Below are 15,203 nucleotides of genomic sequence, written 5' to 3'. Positions count from 1 at the left end.
CCTCCCTGATGGTAGCGATGAGAAGAGGGTATGACCTGTGTGATGGGAGTCCTGAATGATAGACACAGCCTTTTTGAGGCACCGCTCCTTGAAAACGTCCTGGAAACTACAGAGGCTAGTGCCCAGGATGGAACTGACGAGATTTACATTGATATCCTACTGTTTTCACTGATAAATTCAACTCTGACACATTTCAGCAGCTACTGACAAGTACTATACTGGGATGTTCACACTTCTTCCTAATAAACTCTACACTTACAAGGTTTAGTAATAAACTTCACATTGATATATTTATCCTATTTACTTATAAACTCTTGATACACTTGCAATGTTCAGCAGCAAACTGCATGCCAATACATATGCTTGACTGACTGGCTCTGTGCTATTCGACTCACCCTGCTTAATCTGGATTTTGTGTGAAATATGTGGCAGGGAGTGAATTTCGATTACGCTGGAATCCAGAGAAACACATAGCCTCCACTAGGGAGGATTGCACCCAGCCAAGGTGCAATAGAGATAGATTACAAGGAAACACAATGAGTAAATAAAGAATTAACGAGATCCAGGGCAGATAAGATGAGGACCAGTTGCTGACCCTTAAACATTCTGTTAATGCAGAGATGATTGAATTTTGTTACACTGCCCTCAGAGTGAAGGAACTGGATGCCACACTTTAAATGCTTTTGGTCGAGCTCCAGTCAATTGCTCTGCTTTGCTTTGTAGTCTATTCTGAGGCTTTTCAACATGAAAGGAATAATTTCAATTGCGGCTCAGTCGTGTCTTTTAAATCCAGGGGTAGTCCACATTGGACAGGAGGAGGATCTGGAAAACAGCAATTATACCCCACAGCTAAGAGTTTTTATTGCCCCTTCAGTTTGTATTATACTCCAGTCAGACACAATATAATATTGATTGCTATCAAACCTGGAATAACAGGTAGGGATGCAAGATCAAAAATTGGCAAAGCTTTCCCTTTTGGCCCAATGTATAAAGGCAACATCATCCGTTCCACTGGGGACACTTCTTCTTAGCAACACACACAAAATGCTGGAGGAACTCAGCTGGCCAGGCAGCATCTATGGAAAAGAGTAAACAGTCGACGTTTCTGGCTGAGACCCTTCAATTGGAGCGAGGAGTGTTAAAGTTGAGATAGCTGATGCCTCGTCAGCAGTTAGCAATGAAAAGATGCAAGAGCAGGCGGAAGACCAGAGTGGGGTGTCCAGGAAGAGGAGGAGGGTTGAAATCAGGAGAAAGGGTCATTGGTGCGGGCTGGAGAGTCCTTGCCAAAGAAGTAGGCTGGGAAATGAAGGCGATGGAAGAAGAGCTCAGCTTCATGGCGGGTGTGGGACCCTCTGAGGTGCAGGTGCAGGGGCACAAGGGTGAGCCCTTATTGAGGACAGAACGTTCTACCTCAGAGGGGGGAAGGTCCAAGGGAAATGTAACTACATGACACAGATGAGAGCTAGGATAAAGGGTGGGGGGTGGGGTTGAAGAGGGTTGATAGTGTAGGAAAAGGAAGGGTTGGGGTGTTCAGGGAAGGTGGTGGGAGGGAACTGGAGGCTCCGAGGATCCAACAGCTGATGGTGGGACCTCAGAAACGTGGTGGAGTACTTCTTCTTCTTAACTAGTCACTAAGGGTCAAGACTGACCTGCTTCCTCTCCAGCAACACGCACAAAATGCTGGAGGAATGAACCACACCAGTCAGTATCTCTCCTCGGCAGTGAAGGGTCAACCTTTCAGGCTGAGACCCTTCAGCAGGACTGTAGGCAATCCAGTTCTGTTAGCGCTGGGTAACTGAAGAAGCTAACATCAGAATAGCAGAGTCCCTGGTATGGAAGTTGTCCTGTCCAAGACCGGAAGAAGCTGCAGAAGATCGTGAACACGGTGCAGCACATCACACAAACCAATCTTCCGTCCTTGGGCTCACTTTACACCGCACGCTGTCGGAGCAGTGCTGCCAGGATAATCAAGGACATGCCAACACACCTTTCATCCCTCTTCCCTCTGGGAGAAGGCTCAGGAGCTTGAAGACTCGTACGGCCAGATTTGGGAACAGCTTCTTTCCAACTGTGATAAGACTGCTGAACGGATCCCAACCCAGATCTGGGCCGTACCCTCCAAATATCCGGACCTGCCTCTCGTTTTTTTTGCACTGCCTTACTTTCCATTTTTCTATTTTCTATTTATGATTTATAATTTAAATTGTTAATATTTACTATCGACTTGTAATCCAGGGAGCGCAAAGTGCAGAAACAAATATCACTGTGATGATTGTATGCTCTAATATCAGTTGTTTGGTGACAATAGAATAAAGTAAAAAAGTAAAGGGGAAGTGATTGATGGGATGGACAGGTGGACAGTTTGTGACATGGTACAGACCGTCTGTCCTTTTCATTCAGCTTCTGATGTGTTGGGTGGCGGGGTGGAGATACAACTCTACCAAAGGAGGTGTATGGTGCTCTTTCCCTCCGCTAGCCTTCAGATCATCCTGGGGCCACGTAGCATCTGCTTAACCTTCCGATCAGGGTCATGTGAAGCCGTGGGAGCAGGTGGTGGATGGTCATATGAGCAGCTGGTGCATATCACAAGTCCTGGGTATGTGATGACTAACACCAGGCAGGCAATCTCTGAAGAGTATTGATAATGGCTGGGGTCACCCATCTTGTAAAGACACTGCCCAGAAGAAGGCAATGGCAAACCGCTTCTGTGGAAAAATTTACCCAGAATAATCCTGGCCATGGAGCCATGATCACCCATGTCATCTGGCATGGCATATAGTGATGATGATGATCTGGTGAGTGGATTTAATGTTCTCAGTACTACCTTGAATGAACCTTCTATACTTTGAGTGATCATGGGGTCAGGGGGGGTTGGAGATCCGCAGGTATTGGCAGGAATGTCACACTGTTTTTGAGGAGGTTTTGAAATCATTCCAGAATCTTTTTTTTCTGTCTTGTTCCTCAAGACATTTCATGGAATCAAGCTCACTGAGACATGCATCATTAGGGAGAGAGTAAGTCATTGACAAGTTTGTAACAGGACACTACAATCTTTCTCATTATCCATGGACTATGGAAACAAAATTCAACAGCAGTGGTGATCTTGGATTGAATGAATGTGTGGATACTAAAATAGGACTTTACAGCGAAGAACCCTGACAGATGAATAAGGCTTAAGCACTTATTCATTCCTCATTTTGGTTTCCCTCTCACTCTTTCTCTTCACCTCACTTGACCAGCATCTCCTTCTGGGTCCCCTCCTCCCTCCCTTTCCATCATGTCCAAAGTTCTGTCCAATCAGGTTCCTTCTTACCTCTTCCCCTTATCACCTCCCAGTTTCTGACCTCATTCTTCCCTCCCCCATTCACCCAGCTGGTCACACCTATCACCTGCCAGCTTGCACTTCTTCTCCTAACCCCAACTTCTTATTCTGGATTCTGCCCCCTTCCTTTGCAGACCTGAAGAAGTGTCTCAGCCCGAAACATTAATTGTTTATTCTCCTCCACAGATGCTGCCTGACTTGCTCAGTTCCTCCAGTTCTTTTGTTTATGTCATTCAATAAAACCGTAGGCACATAGCAAATAACCAGCAGGGCACTGAGTGTGGTAGAACAAAGGGATCTGAGAATACAGCTCCATCATTCATTGAAAGTGGTGTCACAAGTAGATAGGGTCATGAAGAAAGCTTTTGGCACCTTGGCCTTCATAAATCAATGTACTGAATACAGAAGATGGGATGCTATGTTAAAGTTGTATAAGTCATTTGTAACGCCTAATTTGGAATATTATGTGCAGTTTTGGTAACCTACTACAGGAAAGGTGTGAGGAATTTTAAAAGAGTACAGAGAAAATTTACTAGGATGTTGCCGGGTCGGGTGGATCTGAGTAGTAGGGAAAGATTGAATAAGTTAGGACCTTATTCCTTGAAATTTAGAAGATTGAGAGGAGATTTGGTAGAGGTTTACAAAATTCTGAAGGGTAAATGCAAGCGGGCTTTTTCCACTGAGGTTGGGTGGGATTACAACTGGAGGCCATGGGTTCAGGATGAAAGGAGAAAAGTTTTAACGAGAACACGAGGGGAAACTTCTTCACTCAGAGGGTGGTGGGAGTGTGGAACAAGCTGCCAGCGCAAGTGATGCATGCGAGCTCGATTTCAACATTTAAGGGAAGTTTGGATAGATACATGGATGGTAGGGGTATGGAGATCTATGGTCCTGGTGCATGTCGATGGGAGCAGAGAACCTAAGTGGTTCAGGGTGGACTAAATGACTAAAGGACCTGCTTCAGTGCTGTACTTTTCTATGACTTTGTGACTCTACGTCGAGCAAGGAGGTACAGAAACACTTCTCAGTTTATCTGGATTTTGAACTTTCCTGCAAACTTTGATCATGAAGAAAGGGAGACTGGGACTCAAAAACAGGTGACCCCAAATTTCTGAACCTAAATTTTTCCATGAGCTGAGAGTGCTAATCACCAAGTTAACTTGGTTCTTCGGAGACTCAAGAAGAAACCGTGGACAAATATATATTCTTGCTCCCAATGGGATCTGCTGTTCATCAGGAAGAATTACCGAAGGTCTTCTACTATTTAGGACCCTTGGAAAGTGCTTACCAGAACATAAGCTGATTGCTTGCTCTTGCCAGCTGCACTAGGTGCAATTTGTAGAGTAGTTGGAACCTCCAGCATGGCCTCCTTCTTGTCTGATGGTGTCTGAAAGGTCTGTCCATGGCAGAAAAATGGAGTCAGTCTTGTTGGAATTGACTTACAGCTGATAGCAACCGACCCAGCACTCTTGATCTGGGCTAGAATTTCATTCCCGCATCGTCCAGGATTGACGATCTGTCGATGTAAGATGTCGCTCCATCGCTAGATGTCACTAACATGGTCAGTGAGTGAAGGTATCACAGCACACTGAGGACATCTAGGGGTGAAGGTGCAACACAGCAAGCACTTGACTTCATTGTTGATGGATCCTTGGTATAGGGGAATTTGATTGGACTCATGGACTCCCAGTCCCAAATGATTATTCAGGGCTATAAATTCTTTTGTTGCTGTTGAAACAATTGTAAAGTTAAAAGCGGTTTGCTGAAGAAAAGTACTTGATTGGCAAGTGACTGTTGGCTAATAACTAGTTCTCTGCAACTTGGCGCCTGCTACTACCGCTATAGTTTAATAAAGCTCTGGGATATTTAAGACACCCGTTAAACACTCACTGTTTCCTGTTCTCCCTTTATATAGACAGTAGTAGTGCCTGTAAATTTGTAATTGAATTAAACCTGGAGAGAACAATCCGCTCAAATGCCAAAGTTGAGCAATAAAAAATGTTACTGTGCCTTTGAGATCAGTTTAAGCTGAGCAGACAAACTGACAGTCTGTAGACATAGTATATACACTGCAGCAGACAGACCAGAATGAACAGCATGTGGTAGAGACACATGGTTCCATAATCTCTTATTGTAGGGTCAGAGCACATTAAATGCTTTTTTTTAGCAGTCCTTCCAAACACTACTTGCACTAAAAACAAAAGGGAAAGAAGTGCAAGTTTGCAGAATATTTTGGTGAGTATGTCTGCTAGTACTGTCCCAGATCAGATCTGTTTTGAGTCACTATTGCTCAAGGAGAAATGCTTCAGTGATCTCACTGCCACCTTCAGTCTGGTCTCACCAGTGATTGGACAGGAGGCCCACCAGGGAACACCGAATGAAATCAGAGGATACAGATGATCCATCCAACATATTGAATTCACATCCTATCATGAATCTCATTTGCATACATTAAAATAAAGTTGTTTGATTTGAGGGTATTGGTTGCAAATAATCATTTTCAACATCATTATGTGCCGAGTCATATAACGTTGGTGATCATAGTCTTCTATCTGTCTTTAATTTGAGAAGTTCTAATAAGCTCCTCAAAACCTTTGACTGTCCATCTCTTGATGAAACTTATGAACGTCATGAGCCGTCAACCGTGTCTTTTTCTTCCATCAAATTTTTCCCGTCACTGCAAGATGTTCGAGCTTCTCTTTCCTCAGTACACGTCCCAGAAAACTCCAGTTGCCGTTTCCTGATTGATGATATCAATTCTCTTCTTATTTCTGCTTTTGCAACACTTCCTCATTTGTTACAAATAATACCAGTTTTATAGCCAAGCAGAGTGATTGGGTAATTCCTATGTTAATCAAGCTTGTGACCCGTGCTAATTTAAGTGAGTGAATTTGATTTATGCATCTAATTTCTCTGTAACTCTCCTTCACTCCTACATTCTTACTGAAGTTACCTTGCTTTTATTGGGAGGAGATACAGTTTTAGTTTTCACTCCTCCTAAAGACTCTACTACAAAAATTAACATTATTTATTCTACAAATACAAAAAAACTGTAGGCAGTTGGCTGTGAGAAGCAGACCCTGTCCACCTACTATTCAATGGCTGATGCAGTTCAGACAATAAATAATCTGTTTATTCTAATGAAAGTTAAAGAAGGAATAATCGATGTGGCATTGGGGAATTTCACAATACCCAAGGTCTCTTTACAGCCAGCAACCTGTAGACACACATGAAAATGGAGCAGCAGTTTCCGCAGAGAATGATCTTATAAACAACAATGATAGAATTTCTTGTGTTAATGATAGAATGACCAGGTTTGTTACTACTTTTGAGCAATTTTTGGATCGGGGCAGCCTGCAGGTAATGATTATTGAGCTGAACTGAACTGAAATATGCCTTCTAATTTTGAGTATTATATGCTATGTTTTAGCTCATTTTCTCGCTGCTGCTGGTGCGATTTTTGTTGCACGTGGGGGAGGGGGACTTGATGTTTGATATTTTTCTTTGAATGGATTGGTTCCGTGGGTTCTCCTTTGTTTCGTGACTGCCTGTGGCGAAGCCAGATTTCAGGGTTGTATACTGCATACACACTTTGATAATAAGTGTGGTATGAATCTTTGAATCTTGTCATTCTTTTCACAAGGTTGTTGAGGGAGAATTATAAGTCAGTGGAACTGAGAGGATTTTCCTTCAAACTACGTGGTGGAATCTCTTAGAAAGATTTAATCTTTAAGTTGAAAGGTCAGTACAACATTGTGGGCCGAAGGGCCTGTACTGTGCTGTAATGTTCTATGGTCTATGTCACACCTGAGAGGGCAGAAGGGCCAGAATGGCTCACTAAGAAACAGCAACTCTCCGAGTGCAGTTCCACCCCCTTCACTGACATATCGGCATAGATTTTTTGCTCAGTTGGGTTTGATCTCTGGGCCAAAAGGAAAGACAAGCTTTCAGCCTTAATAACTCTGAATGATAATATTTATTTCCAGTACAGCAAAGCAGCGTGATGTTATCAACAGCAGACAGCAGAGATACTGCAAGTGAGACCGAGTTAAACCTGCAGATGGTTGCAGGGTGCTAAGCTCCTCTGTGAAGGTTTTTATAACGAAACAGCTTTGCTGAAAATGAGATTGGTGTCAGCAAGCTCTATTATAAAGCAGTTGTCTCCTGAATGAAATTACTGCCTTAATACAGTCATTTAAGTTTATAGAATTTCATGTGAATTACACACTTGTGTTATTTGTTGAGACCCACTGTGATGAGATGCTGTTTTTTTTTGGCTGTGAATTGGAATGATTCCCTTTCCATCAAATAGAAATCTCTCAGAAGATAAACAGTTGAAGCTAGATGCACTGTCAATGCAGATTTCTGAAGAAAAGTCATTGACCTGAAACTCTGCTTCACTCCCCGTCACTGCTGCCTAACCTGCTGGAAGTTTGCTGGTGAAATCTCAGAAATCTAACTTTTAATGCAGAGATTCTCAGCAATTGCTGCACGCATGTCCTGTTAACTGCTCCACAAGTGAGGATAACAAGCTATTTGTTACTTCTTGTTTCTCAAAAATGTATGTTATTATTGTAAATTATTGTTTTGACCCAATCTTTTTACAGGGTAGAACAGACTTGGTCAAGATTTGGGGAAACCTGTCTACTTCACTTTGCACTTCAGGTTTTCCTACAGAGTTAAATATCCTTTTTTTTTTGAGGATGTAACAATTCTCTTTAGGAAGTCATTCTTAAATCTCCTTCCAGATCAGAACACGTTCCTACTCCCTCACCTCCCTTACATCTGCCTTCTGATAATTGACCTACCTCCTTTTGGAATAATTTCTCTCTATTCTCTCCAAACTGTTCATTATTTCCAACATCTCTATTAGACTATACTTTAATAATATTAGAGCAGAAACCCCCTGTTCCATGCAAAACCTAATCTATGAGTAAACCTCCCATTTAGTGCTGAGAAGCATTGAACATTGGACCATTTAATATGAGTACCTACGGCCAACAGAGTGGTGACTTCCTCCTTATGAAATAAAGAACTTATTGCTGTATGGTTGGTTCCTAACATAATCCTACCATCCAGTACTCTGGTGGCTTTCTTAACTCTAGGCAGGCATTCCAAAGTACTTGGACCAAGTTCTGGTGAAAAAGTTATCAGATGGAAAATCTGTTTCTCTCTTCATGAACCAGCCCTCTGGTTAAGTCCGGTATTTTCTGTTTTAATTGTAGATTTCCAACATGCACATTTTTTTTTTGTTTTTAATGCAATTATGTGACTTGGTGTCAAACTCATTTTGATAACTCTCCTTGTCATTTTACTTTAGCTGGACGACACCTCTTTTTGAATCAATATCAGGTTCGGTGCACATCCGGAGGTGAAATACACCTCCCTCCTCAACAAATCTGCCTTCATCTCGAACAGCCAAATGTCTGGGAGTCATCTTGGAACACCTTACTGTATTATTTTAAATGGACAAGTTCGGGTCGTTGCTGTGGCTATATAATAGCTAATTGGTTTATTACTGTCACATATACCAAGATGCAGCAAAAAGCATTAGATTGCATGCCATCCAGACAGATCATTCCATATAAGATACATCGAGGAAAAAATATATAGAATATAACATTATAGTTCAAAGGAACACACACAAAATACTGGAGGAACTCAGCAGGTCAGGCAGCATCTGTGCAAATGAATAAACAGCTGACGTTTTGGGCCAAGACCCTTCTTCAGTCTTTCATGCATTTCCATAGATGCTGTCTGACCTGCTGAGTTTCTTCAGCGTTTTAAGAAGTGAATAACATTATGAGAGCCATAGATAGATTCGACAGTTGATATATTTACCTGGATCAAAAAGTCTAAAATCACAGAACGAGAATTTAAGGTCATGTCCCGAAGAACAGTCTCAGCCTCAGATGTCGACTGTTTATTCATTTCCTTAGATGCTGCCTGACCCGCTGAGTTCCTCCAGCATTTTGTATCTGTGGGAGTACATTGCAGGCATGCTCAGAGAGATTAGTGTTACCCCATCCCCCAGAACGAAAACCTGATGCAGCAATAAGAATAGGCATGCCATTGTGTTTTGAACAAAGAATCCTAACCATTCCAGCAAAAAGGGGAAAAGTATTTCAAGAATAGTCTTAGATTTCCATTATAGATCAAAGAACTAAGTCAACTTTAAACATGTGTAAACAAGTAATGGCTACTTTCATTGCAAAGTACAGCACTATACAAAGGTTTTAGGCACACACACACACACACACACACACACACGCACACACACACACACACACACACACACACACACACACACACACACACACACACACATATACTTACACACACGTGTGCCTAAGACTTTTGCAGAGTACTGTTGTAATTTTATCGCACTGGACTGCTGTTGCTGCAAAAATAAAAATTTCAAGACATATGTGAGTGATGATAAACCTGATTCTGATATGGGTCTCTTTTGTGGACTGAGGGTGGGAAGGGGGCAGGGAGAGGGAATCATGTTTGGGAAAAGGGGAAGAGAGAAGGGAGGGAGTGGGAAGCACCAGAGAGATATTCTTTAATGATCAATAAACCAATTGTTTGGAATCGAATGACCTTGCCTGATATCTCCGGCCTGGGCGAGTCTGCGTCCACACTACCCACTCCCCCATCACTCCTCTGCCACCTGTCCCACACTCTTCCTGCAGCACTCCACCCTTACCATCCCCAGCATCCTTTGCTCCTGCCATATTTACAAACTCGCTCTCCAATGCAGGTTGACAAAGACAGTAATGTACAAAAGTCTTAGGCACCTTGGCTATATATAGTATGGGCCTAAGACTTTTGCTCAGTATCATACTTCAGGCACCAGTAAAGCTACAACTGAACAGTTGAACAGGACGGTGCCCAAAGTGATTTATTTCTGCCCAGTCTCTAACCAACCTCTCCACTTGGTTGAGCCTATTGAAGAAACTCTGTCCATTGCCTCAGTCTGTGAGGGAGGAACGATCTTTTGAAATAGGCCCCAAAGAGCACCTGTGGTGCTTGAGTAAAGTTGAGAGCAGGAGAGGCGGGGTGAAATCTTGAGCAGGAGGAGAAAACTTCACACTGGACAGCTAATTACATAGGCGGGGCTCTTAAATATGGGAATTTGTCAGGGCACGAAAGCCAACAGGATTTGAACTCGTTATTGCGCTCAGAATGAACACTATGCATAAATAGAAAATAGAAACTTCTGCTAATGCTCGGCAGCATCTGTGAGAAGTGAAGCAGAGTTAATATTTCAGCTTCAGGATACCTCAATGGCTTACTGTCACAGTAAAACTCTGGACATTAATATGCAGCTCACCTCCCACCTGTGTAGGGATTTCAAATTAATGGCACAGCTTCTCTCTCTTCCTCCTCCCTCTCATCTCCCTGCAAGGTTCATTCAACAAGCCTTAGATGAAATATGTCATAAGACCATAAGATATAGGTGCAGAATTAGGCCCATCAAGTCTGCTCCGACATTTCATCATGGTTGATCCATTTCCCTCTCAGTCCCAAGATATAGGAGCAGAATTATTTCCCTCTACATTGCTGCCTGTCAGTTATTATAGACTGTCTAAAATCCTTTAAATCACTAATGCACCCTACTATGGGGCACCACCTTCATAAGCATCTTCCTCCACAAGGTCTATATCCATAGTGCTTTATGTTTTCCCTCATTCCTGTGGCTCCCTCACCACTTTTCTTCTCCTCCACTGCCTTCATGACGTTCCCATCACCTCCGAGTCCTCACATCCTTCCCTTTATTCCATGGTCTGCTATCCTGTCCTATCAGATTCCTCCTTCATCACGTTACTCCTTCCAAGTATCACCTCTCAGCCTCTTCCATCATAACCATTCCCCTACCTTGTCTCACCTACCACCTGCCAGCTTGTAATCCTTCCCCTCCCCGACCGTCTTATTCTGGTTTCTTCCCCTTCCCTTTTCTGACCTGAGGAAGAGTTGTTGTACAAAATGTCAACTTCTTTTTATTCCCCACCCCCCCACCCCCAATAGAGGTTACCTGCCCTGCTGAGTTCCATCAGCATTTTCTGAAGGAACTCTGCCATTTCAGCATTCTGAAGGGGCCAACTATGTGAGAGACTTGGAGTTTCTCTTCTATCAACAATAATGCTCTCTCCATTTTACCATCGCACTCTCCTCTAAAACATTAAGTATTTTAATTCCACCTTACCTGCCAGAATAAACAGCACAAATACTCTTCCAGATGAAACATATTTTTAATTCACTGCATTGCACGGAGACTAAACACAGATCCCAGAACATCTCCATTCAATCGGCATGCATGAGTCAGGGGTTCTAGTTCTAAGTTCAAAGCAAATTTATTATCAAAGTACATAAATGTCACCATATACAACCCTGAGATTCATTTTCTTGTGGGCATACACAATAAATCTATAGAACTATAACCATAACAGAATCAATGAAAGACCGTCCAACTAGGGAGTTCAGCCAGAGTGCAGAAGACAACAAACCGTGCAAATACAAAAATAAATAAATAATAATAAATAAATAAACAATAAATATTGAGAACATGAGAGAAAGAGCCCTTGAAAGTGAGTCCATAGTTTGTGGGAACATGTCAATGGTGGGCCAAGTGAAGTTGAGTGAAGTTATCCCCTTTGGTTCAAGAGCCTGATGGTTGTTGATGATGATGATAATGATAATGATGATGATGACGATGATGATGACGATGATGATGATGATGATGATGACGACGACGTCGACTCAGACCTGAGAGGCCAGCGTCGGGCATTTTGAAAATGCCCGAGCCTGATGGTTGAAGGATAGTAACTGTTCCTGAACCTAGCGGTGTGAGGCTCTTGCACCTTCTTCCTGATGTAGGAAAAGAGAAGAAAGCATCCCTGGGTAGTGGTGGCCCTTGATGGTGGATGCTGCTTTCCTGTGATGGTGCTTCATGTAGATTTGCTCAATAGTTGCCTGACATAAAAAATTCATCAACACTCTGACATCTTTCACTTTCCAATGAAGACACAGGAGACTGCAAATACTGGAAACTGGAGCAACAAACAAGACAATAGAGGAACTTAGTACATCAGATAGAATCCGTGGATGGAAATGGACTTTTGAAGTCCAGACCCTAATTTCCCTTTATAGATGCACCCTCACCCACTGAGATACTCCTGCAAAATGCCAGTGGAACTCAGCAGGTCAGGCAGCGTCAATGAAGAGGAACAAACAATCCAGGTGAAGGGTCTCAGCCTGAAATGCTGACTGTTTCATCCTCTCCATAGATGTTGCCTGAACTGCTGAGCTCCTCCAGTATTTTGTGTGTATGTTGCTCTGGATTTCCAACACCTGCAGAATCTTTGGTGATTATGAGATCCTCCAGCATCTTGTGTTTTACTCTTCCAGTGAAGTCACTGAATTGCAACTTATCTTCTACCTAAAAATATTGCAGCCTTCTGCTTTCGACAGTGAATTCAACAATTTCAGGCAATACACGCCAATGTCCTATCTCACATTTCCCATATGCACAGTTTTCCTCACTCTTCCAGTAGCTTCAGATGTGCATCATGACCTGCTCACTGTACCTCCTCCAGATGCACGTTTATCATCCTCTTTCAGTCAATTCAGCCCATCATGAGACATTCTACCTCTCTGCTGACCTTCTTGTTATCTCCTTCTCTGCGAGTTAAAACTTCTCAAACCTTGAATATTCCCCAGTTCCGGTGCAAGGGAGTTGACCCATGACAGGTTTGTTTCACTCTCTACAGATCCTGTCTGACCCACTGGGCATTTTCAGCAGATTTTGCTTTCATCTCTGACACATCTCTGCTCTGGGTGCAGCCACCACAGTACTTACTGCCTCTCCTTCCTACAGAGAAGAACATTTGAAATGTTCAATCACCAGTCTGCTCATTTTTTTTTTCAATAAAATTCCCATCTTGAAATGATAATCACAAAAGATTTCCTAAAAAATAATTGTTATCGGGCTCCATGCAGTGTAATATGCTTGCGTGATACTTGAGGTTTGAGTGGTTGCCTGTTGCCCTCTCTCAGGGGCCGATCTGTTCATAGCTGTTGGCAATCATTCAGGCCGCCTGGTGAAATAAATTGATTGTTTATAGTTGCTGTGCTGCGAGTTTAATGATTCTGTTAGTAGCTGTTCTCTCAAACCATGCCGGCTTTCTGTGAACCGTGGTTTCATTAAACACAGAGACTCCAGCTCGTCCGTTTAAGGAAAGACCATGCCTTCCTTACATGGAATTTCTTTCTTTTGAAATAAAACATCTTTGTTGTGCTTACTTGATAGACTAAACAGACAGCTGCTAGGCTGGAGCAGAACACTTCATTCTGTACGGGGTCCACACAATGTCAGAGATTCACGGCTCTCTTTACAAATCTGAGAGAGCTCTGAAAATCAAAAACTCCAGCGGAAATTACTCTTTTACTGTCAGTACAATATGCAGGGAAATATTGGGCATCTGTGAAACTGTGTGGAAAGATAAATCATTAATTCTTATAAAATAGTGGAGTAATTCTGATGAAGGGTCTCGGCCCGAAACGTCGACTGTTTATTCCTCACAATAAATGCTGCTTGACCTGCTGTGTTCCTCCAGTATTTTGAGTGAGTTACTGTGGATTAATTCTGCCCACCTTAAATTTTCCTTTCTCTTCTTTTCCGTAAATGCTTAACTGGACTTCCATGCAGTCTTGTTCGGGACGTGTGGTTGCACGCTGCTCACGATATCGGGCACTTAGATGTGCTTCAGCAGTTGCCAGATATCATGGCGTCTTGCAGTTTCTAGGCCATGATGTTTGGAGGGCATCGAAGCACAGGAGACATGACAGTGACTTGGATTTGTCTCCGCCAAGTGCCTTGTGATACACCTTTTCCATTGTGAGACAGGAACCCTGGTTGATATTCTTTTCCTTAATCTGAATTCAAAGGTTCAAAGATTCAAGATACATTAATTATCAAAGTATGCATAAATTATTCAACCTTGAGATTTCAAACAAGAGAAAATCTATAGGCGCTGGAAATCCAAGCAACACACAAAAAATGCTGTCGGAACTCAGTAGGCCAGGCAGCATCTATGGAAAAAAAAGTACAGTCGACATTTCGGGCAGAGACCCTTCATCGGGACTGGAAAAAAGACGAGGAGTCAGAGTAAGAAAGCAGGGTGAGGGGAGGAAGAACCTCAAGGTGATAGGTGAAACTGTGGGGGTGGGGAGGGGAAGGGTGAAGTAAAGAGCCGGGAAGTTGATTGATGAAAGAGATTCAGGGCCGGAGAAGGGGTGATCTGACAGGAAAGGAAAGAAGGCCATGGAAGAAGGAAAAGAGGGAGGAGCACCAGAGGGAGGTAATAGGCAGGTCAGGAGATAAGATGAGAGAGGGAAATGGAATTGGGAAATGATGAAGGTGGGGGGGGGGGGCATTACCGGACATTTGAGAAATTGATGCTCATGCCATCAGGTTGGAGGCTACCCTTGAGATTTGTCTGCTTAAAGGCAGCTACAAAGCAAGAAACTTGAAAGAAGCAAATTAAAAAAAGAGGGAAGACCAACACCCAATGTGCAGTGAGAGCAAATAAAAAACACAAATCATGCAAACAATAGAAGCAAACAACAGCATTCCAAACCAAATTGAGTCCATAGGCCCGAATCCCCGGAGCAGCCGGGGTAGGCCCAAAGCCTTGGTCTCAGTTCATCATATAGCAGGGTAAGCTCCCGTGAAGCTCGCAGACATGAAGCGCTTTGCAGTGGGAGCAGACCCACGGCTTCAGCGACATGGAGAGGGGAGTGAACATCGCCAATGTGCCCAATAATCTAGCTCCTACCTGCCAACAGAACAGTGGAGACTTCCTGGTCTAAACAGCCC

The 15,203-nt window shown here is 43.0% G+C and overlaps 1 long non-coding RNA gene across 2 annotated transcripts; it reads left to right on the top strand.

Moving 5' to 3' along the window:
* Positions 1 to 6,524: 6,524 nt before the first annotated feature.
* On the top strand, positions 6,525 to 8,955 carry LOC134338395 (uncharacterized). 2 transcript variants are annotated; one of them, XR_010016219.1, is made up of 3 exons: positions 6,525 to 6,636; positions 6,966 to 7,063; positions 8,643 to 8,955. It is a non-coding gene; the product is annotated as an uncharacterized LOC134338395 (long non-coding RNA). The 2 variants fall into 2 exon arrangements; XR_010016220.1 differs by having other exon boundaries at positions 6,552 to 6,682.
* The last annotated feature ends 6,248 nt before the right edge of the window (positions 8,956 to 15,203 follow it).

This window comes from Mobula hypostoma, chromosome 27 (assembly GCF_963921235.1).
Source record: "Mobula hypostoma chromosome 27, sMobHyp1.1, whole genome shotgun sequence".
Lineage (NCBI taxonomy): Eukaryota > Metazoa > Chordata > Chondrichthyes > Myliobatiformes > Myliobatidae > Mobula > Mobula hypostoma.
Note: the sequence above shows the minus strand (reverse complement) of the source record. Positions and strands in the feature narration are given on the sequence as shown.